General features: G+C 36.9%; 1 non-coding gene across 1 annotated transcript; it reads right to left on the reverse strand.

The window, feature by feature from the left end:
• Window positions 1–6,896: 6,896 nt before the first annotated feature.
• Window positions 6,897–6,970, reverse strand: trnai-aau (transfer RNA isoleucine (anticodon AAU)). The gene has a single exon. It is a non-coding gene; the product is annotated as a tRNA-Ile (tRNA).
• Window positions 6,971–7,328: the final 358 nt, after the last annotated feature.

Genomic DNA, 7,328 nt, shown 5'->3' on the forward strand with positions numbered 1-7,328 from the left:
TACCATGGGATGCTGATCCAGATCAAGTAGAAGTATGAAGTTTGGATGATGGACTTATGAAATTACATTGGGACCTCGCTTTTTCGCGGTTCAACCATCGCGGCTTCAAAACTTCGCGTTTTTTTTAAATGAAAAAAATAATGAAAAATATTTAATTGAAATTAGAAATTACATTATTTTACAAAATAATAGTAATTGCATCATTTTACAAGATTTTAAGACAAAGAATGCACGTATGCGCAAAGCATCACGGGCATAAACGCAAGCTGATTGGCCAGCTGAATACTAACTGAATACTTGACTTCCTATTGGCCCATTCACTACAGTAGCCCAAGCTTCTCCCGATACCCATCTCATTCCACGCTCATCTCGTGCTATACAGTACGCTTCTCGCCAAGTAAAGTGTAAAAGTTTTGTGAAGCCCTTAGTGATGCCTCCCAAACGATCTTTATCCCTTGGTGCATCTAGAGAACCGAATAACTCACATCACTTTGAATTCATGGCGGAACACAATTGGGGTAAGTATTTTGTCTGTATCCATAAATGTTGTTTAGAAACCAAATGAGCTTAGCTAACCATTTACTTTAGCCACCTCATAGTGTAGAGCAGGGGGTTGGTTCGCGGGCCGCATTAATGTCAACTCCATTTCATGTGGGCCGGACCATTTTAGATCCAATATTTAGATTTTGTTTTTTTAAATTGGTTTAAAGGAACTGGATCAAAAGCCCTAAATAGTCAGTTTTTTTCATAGATCTAAAGCAATGTTTATTTGAGCTTTTTTTCTTCTAAGTAATGGAAAATTTCTTTTAATCATGTTTTTCATTTCAAATGGAAACAAAATACATATTTTAATTATGTTCAATATTAAAGTGGAAAATGGAAAATTTCTATATATTTATTTTTAGATCTTAGAAATTGCGCTTTGAACTAAAAGAAAGAACTAAAAAGAAAAAAATTGGATTGAAATAAATCAAGCACCACCCTGATGCACCAGTGCCTTCAACAGCCACAATCGAGCCTGAAAATGTTGAGTCCAGCGCAGTAGAGTGAGAACATTGGAGAGACCCTTCAATGGTAATGATAGGTTCAAAAATAATTACCCTTCCGATATAATTATCAATCACTGCAGGCAGGCATCTTATTTAATTATTGACATTTAATTAAATAGATTGGATCACGGATAAGGACCTTAAGGGAAGATAAAGCAAAGCAACAAGACTTCCCCCTAGTCTTCAAAGTATCATCTCGAACCGTAATTCCCGTACGGCTTTAAGATCATAAATCAAAACAATTACAAGGTTGTTGATTAATTCAACATGTGTAAGCAAAAACAACATCTGTAACCATAATAACAATCATGGTATTTTAACAATAACAGAACAGCAAACTAAAACCAACCCTCATTTGGATTAAAACAATCACGCCTTCATTTGACCTAACAATCATATAACAATTACATAAAGAAGCCCGAAGTGCATCATGAGATATGCACACTATACGAGTGTTATGGAAGTTGCAGATATCCCGAGTCCTTGCTGCCTCCCGATCAACAGCCCTCAGAGCCCGATAGTGGGTGAGATGTAGGATAAACAATCCTTGGATAAGAAATCCATGTGCGAGAGGACCAGACGGCTGTTTATGACCTCGAGCACTTTCCGAACAATAGGAAGAATGATTTAACAAAGAAATGAATCATAGGGCGCCGTTCAAAGCGGCTGCTTTTTGCAATAGCTCCCTAAACCCTCACTCGAATTCTGTGTTGTACAGCTTTTTTACGGATTTTTATCCTTTATTTTATGTTTTTATTGTCTCTTAAGACTTTACTTGTTACTTCACTTTATATATTATATTCGATACTTCGATGTTTTTGGACTTTACTTTCAAAACTCTACTCCAAGACTCAAGCTGTGCGAGAGGAAGTCTTTGATCTACTAGTTTAGTCCATCTTTTTCAAATTCAAATTTCAAAATTTTGGACACTATTTTGACCCCTGCAGCCATGCCTACGCTGCTTTACATGAAGGATCAACTGTTAGCGCTACGCAACACCGGGATTTCCCTGGACTTGGACCTCCCCGCTGAGTTAAAGAGGAACAGAAGAGGATGCAGAGCCGGACGAAAATGTCAGGAGAAAAAGCGACACTTCAGACCCAGCATTCCATCTATTATTATGGGGAACGTAAGATCTCTCCCCAACAAGATGGAAGAGCTAACAGCGTTGACCAAACAACAAGGACAATATCGGAGCACCTGCATTATCTGCTTCACGGAGACCTGGCTGGATGGGCGAATAACAGACTCTTTCACCTAGTAATGGAAAAAAACAATGAATCATGTTTCGTTCACTAAACATATTCATCTTATTCCATCCTATAGAAATTGTGCTTATCCTAAATTATTTATTTTATCTAAACTTGTCAGGTACAAATTACCTAATAATTTGGATCAATGCCATTTCTGCATTGTTTTCTTCTCGTTTGATATCATTAATAATTTGGATGAATGCCATTTCTGCATTGTCTTCATTTAATAATTTGGATGATTCTTAATACTTAAATCTAAATCAAAAATCAATCTCATATTGGGCTGGTGGGGGCTCTCGCTCTCTATGGCCCCACCGTGTGGTGCTTTAAGAGCATTGTGCAGTTTATTGAGGGGGCGACCCCCCCTCTCTTTGCGTCGGGCGTGGTTGAATTGGTGCTACCCCCGTTTCGCTGCGTCGGGGGAGTTTGAACTGGTGGGGGATGAGCATTTGAGCTACGCGCTTCTTTGTTTTGCGGCTCCACTTTGGTCGGCCATCTTCTCCCTGCCATGTGCTCATCCTTTCTTCTACCCCCCCCCCCCCCGCATCTCTTCTTTTGTCCTAGGGGCCCCCCATCTCAATTTATTGTCCCGTGAATACTTTTTTATCCTATTTATCCGCCTAACTTAGTCGTTTCTATTTATTTTAAGCGACAATCGTCGAGATTTATGAACGCGCCACTGTGTATTTCCGGTTCATATATATATATATATATATATATATATATATATATATATATATATATATATATATATATATATATATATATATATATATATATATATATATATATATATATATATATATATATATATATATATATATATATATATATATATATATATATATATATATATATATATATATATATATATATATATATATATATATATATATATATATACTTCATATGAAGATTACTTTTATTGAGCGCTCTTTTACTTATCAGGTGCTGTATTTTTGGAAGGTTTCCCTTATTTTTAACAATCTCCAAAAATCCTTTACGAGGGATTCTTTTACCCCCTAGTCTAAACCGCGTCACCAGTTTTCCTTACGAATGTCACTGTTGGGTTTATTCTGTTTTACTATTATAATAGTTATATTAATTCATTTCTTTATTAAATCATTCTCTTTCTTTTCTCTGTATTAATTCATTACTTTGTTAAATCATTCTCTTTCTGTTTTTCAAAAGTGTTGAGGTCACACCAAGTCATCTTTAACCTAGACAGCCTGTTCCAGGATGGTTATACAAACAATCCACCCAATCTGGGTCCTTGAGATTTGGTGGGCCCTTGGTGACGAGGACAGGGCTATTCGGACAATAACAAGAATATTGTTATCGTTATGTAACCGTACACTTCGGGTTTTTCTGTATGTAACGATTATATGATTATGATTATATTATATGATTCTTAGGTCAAGGAGGTTGTATAATTACTCTAATCTAAATGTTGTTAGGTCTAGTCCCTGTTTTTGTTATTAGTAAAATACTTTGATTGCTGTTGTAGTCCCAGATGTTGTTTTTACTCATACGTGATGGAATGATCAACAACTCTGTAACTTGTGACCATAAGAATGGGACGAAAACGTCTATTCGAGGAGACGTTCGGAAGTCGTAAGGTGACGCTTGCTGTAATGCTCCCCTCCGGAGGCTTTTTATCTGTTGTATCCATTTCTATTTAATTAAATGTCAATAATTGAATAAGATGTCTTCCTGCAGTTATTGATAATTACGGACGAAGGTAATTATTAATGAACCTGACAGTTGGTACGACACATTGTCCCCAACTTTGAATGACATGGTCAGTGTTTAAAATGTGACTAACAACACAGGGGCCACACATGGCTTTCATAACGGTTCTAGGTCTAGAGAGGTTGCATGATGATTGGTTATTGGGGACAAGACAATGGATTACAGTGTAAGTAGAAACAGCTATGGGCAAAGTCAATCCATTTTGGGAATTGAATTTGGCAATAGTTTCAATACTTCTTATCAAATAATCACAATATTTGGCAGTTATTTTATTTTATAACAGCTAAACTTCCCACCGAATTGGATAAAGATCAGATGAACGGTTAAAAAAAATCCTTAGGTGAATAGGGATTTAATGACTATTATGTAATATTAGGGAGTGGGGGATTTTCTAAACCATTCAACCAATCTTATTGAAGTTTGATGTGTTATTCCCATATATATATATATATATATATATATATATATATATATATATATATATATATATATATATATATATATATATATATATATATATATATATATATATATATATATATATATATATATATATATATATATATATATATATATATATATATATATATATATATATATATATATATATATATATATATATATATATTGTCATGGACGCATTCATTCAACTTTAGAACATATCTACCCTCTACTAGGCTTTCATTCATCGGTCCCATTCTATCTTCTATAATCACAATAAAAGCATTCAATTCAATTGGCTGTCTCACAACTACCACTGTCCATGTTTCAAGATTCTTACATACCTGTCGACCTCAACTAAATGCACCCCTTATTAATGACTGCAATTCCCCCTATTAAGTGATTAAATATCATACAAAATGCAACATGGCACATATATTCACATACAGGCACAGGGCACAGGTCAAAGTGTAAAATGTAGCACAAGTGGACAGCATTTGGCCCTGGTAGGAAATGCTCTTGCCGCCATCTGGCAGACGGACACGAGTATTACGTTTTCCATAATAACGGCCGCGGAGGGAACTAATTCAGCGGCGCAGGGCACATTTTCACGTGTTTTTTTTATTAAACATTGAGAAATCATATCCTCATTTTCTCTCATTGCTTGTTTGCTCACATCTCTAATATAAAATTGGGACGCTACTACCAATTTTAAAGGGTTTAAGTAGCAGTTGTGTGAGAACCGTGAAACAATTTAGATAATTTATATATATAGTACACCTCTACTTACAAAATTTTCAAGTTACGAAAAAAGTTCTGGAGCCAATTAATTTTGCTAGAAGTATGGCTATATAACATTTATCTTTGTGTCTTTGCAGGTTTCAGTAATCAGCACCCCCAATTTGAAGGGGAGGAGCCCGAGTTTCCTCCAGACCAAAAGAGAGAAGAGCAACTTGAAATAAAAATGAAGGAAGAAGATGACACCTGGTCAACTGGTGAGGAGTCTTTTAAGATAGAAGAGGATCTGGGCAGGGCCAGTGAAGGGGCGGAGTCTGCAAACACCTCTGCAGGGTCCCATATTGAAGAGGAAGCAGAGCCGCCTCAACAGCAAAAGAGGGAAGATCAATCTCCGATCAAAAAGGAGGAAGATGTAACCGGGTCATCTGGCTAGCTTTTCAAGAGTGAAGATGATCTCGTAATGGATTTGATTGCAGATTTACTGTCAAAGACATTTTGAAGTTGGACTTTTCAATAAAAGCTGGACATCATTAAGAATGGTCAGACAACTCCAAAGCTTGCTAGCTTTGGAGTTGACCGCCCTTTCTTAATGTCCATTTTTTTCCGGAAAAGTCTGTCTGGAAAATAGCTTTGTGGGATAATCTGCAACTAAATCCATTTGTTTTCCTCCGTCTGCCATTGTGGGTGGAGTTCACGATCTCTGGCTGGCACACTTAGGCTTTGGTCTGCCTACCAGCCAATCATAGTTGGCGAAAGCGATGACGTATCCCTCCGCCTAAGAAATGGCCTTGGTGTCACCAAATCGAATTCTGGTTGGTTAGAGCAACAGTCTTATCGACCGACGCTTGTATATTGCAGCAGAGCCTGCAGAACTGATTGTGATGGCCTTGAGGACGATTTCTGATCCTAGCAACAAATAACGGCTGAAATGTGATTGGTTAAATGCTTCAATATGGTCGCCGTTTTTGTTGGTCTCATACACGTATTGGGAAGTGAAATGTGATACATTTTTCTGGATGGCCATTTAAGATTTAATTATGTCTTTATGGTTATAGAACTATACTTCCATTTGTAAAAAATACATCCAATTTTGAAAAAAAAGTGTTGTCATCAGCTTATGCACTTTTTGTTTAGCATCTTGAGCAAGTAATTACTCTCTCAAGAAGGGTTCTGTCATTTTTGGTTAGCTTAGCTTTTCGCGTTAAAAAGATATCCATGAATGAGTGAAAAATGTGACCCAGAATCCTCAAATATAAATATTTTATGATGTGTTGTTGTATTCTAATATTGACAGAACATACGTCAATTGTGTCCCATCTCATGTTTGCGCATGCTAGCAATTAGCATGAAAAGCTAAGGTTCAGAACGTTAGCCAACTAGCGTTAGCAAGGTAGCTCTTTTCTACAGGCTTCCTCATTGGAGGCTAAGCAAAGTTGAAAAACACTGTTCTGGCCGCTTGAGTATGAAGACAAATATAATTTCACAACAATTTGGGACGAACAGAAATGTGGTGGGAACAAACTTAGCTAATATTCCCTCACTGAGATTTCAAGTGGAGCAGAGAAATTGCCAGATCACAGAAACTGAGGAAACATCAAGACAAGATATTATGTTATGTTGGGGCAAAATACTTTGTGTTAGGCATGCTACTACAGAGAGGTCATGGCCCGTGTGGGGGTTGAACCCACGACTTTGGCATTATTAGCACCACACGCTGACCAACTGAGTTAACAGGCCATGTGCCCACCACTCCAGTATTTGAACAATAACACCAATGCAACACCTCAACTCGCTAATCACTTATGTTACGGCAAAAGAAGTTAGTCTAGGTAATTTTATCTGACTATAGAGAGGTCATGGCCCATATGGAGGTCAAACCCACGACCTTGGCATTATTAGCACCTCACTCTGACCAACTGAGTTAACCAGCCATGTGCAAAGTGACCATGAATTTTGTGTGACCGCAATTGCAAATGTCAGCGAGCTAAACTGTTATGTTACGGCAAAATAAATAATATTAGGCAATCTTAACTTACTCTAGAACAAGGGTGTCAAACTGCACAAAATGATGCAGCCGGCCAGATTTGTTCCCCGG

The sequence above is a fragment of the Stigmatopora nigra genome, chromosome 20 (assembly GCF_051989575.1).
Source record: "Stigmatopora nigra isolate UIUO_SnigA chromosome 20, RoL_Snig_1.1, whole genome shotgun sequence".
Classification (NCBI taxonomy): domain Eukaryota; kingdom Metazoa; phylum Chordata; class Actinopteri; order Syngnathiformes; family Syngnathidae; genus Stigmatopora; species Stigmatopora nigra.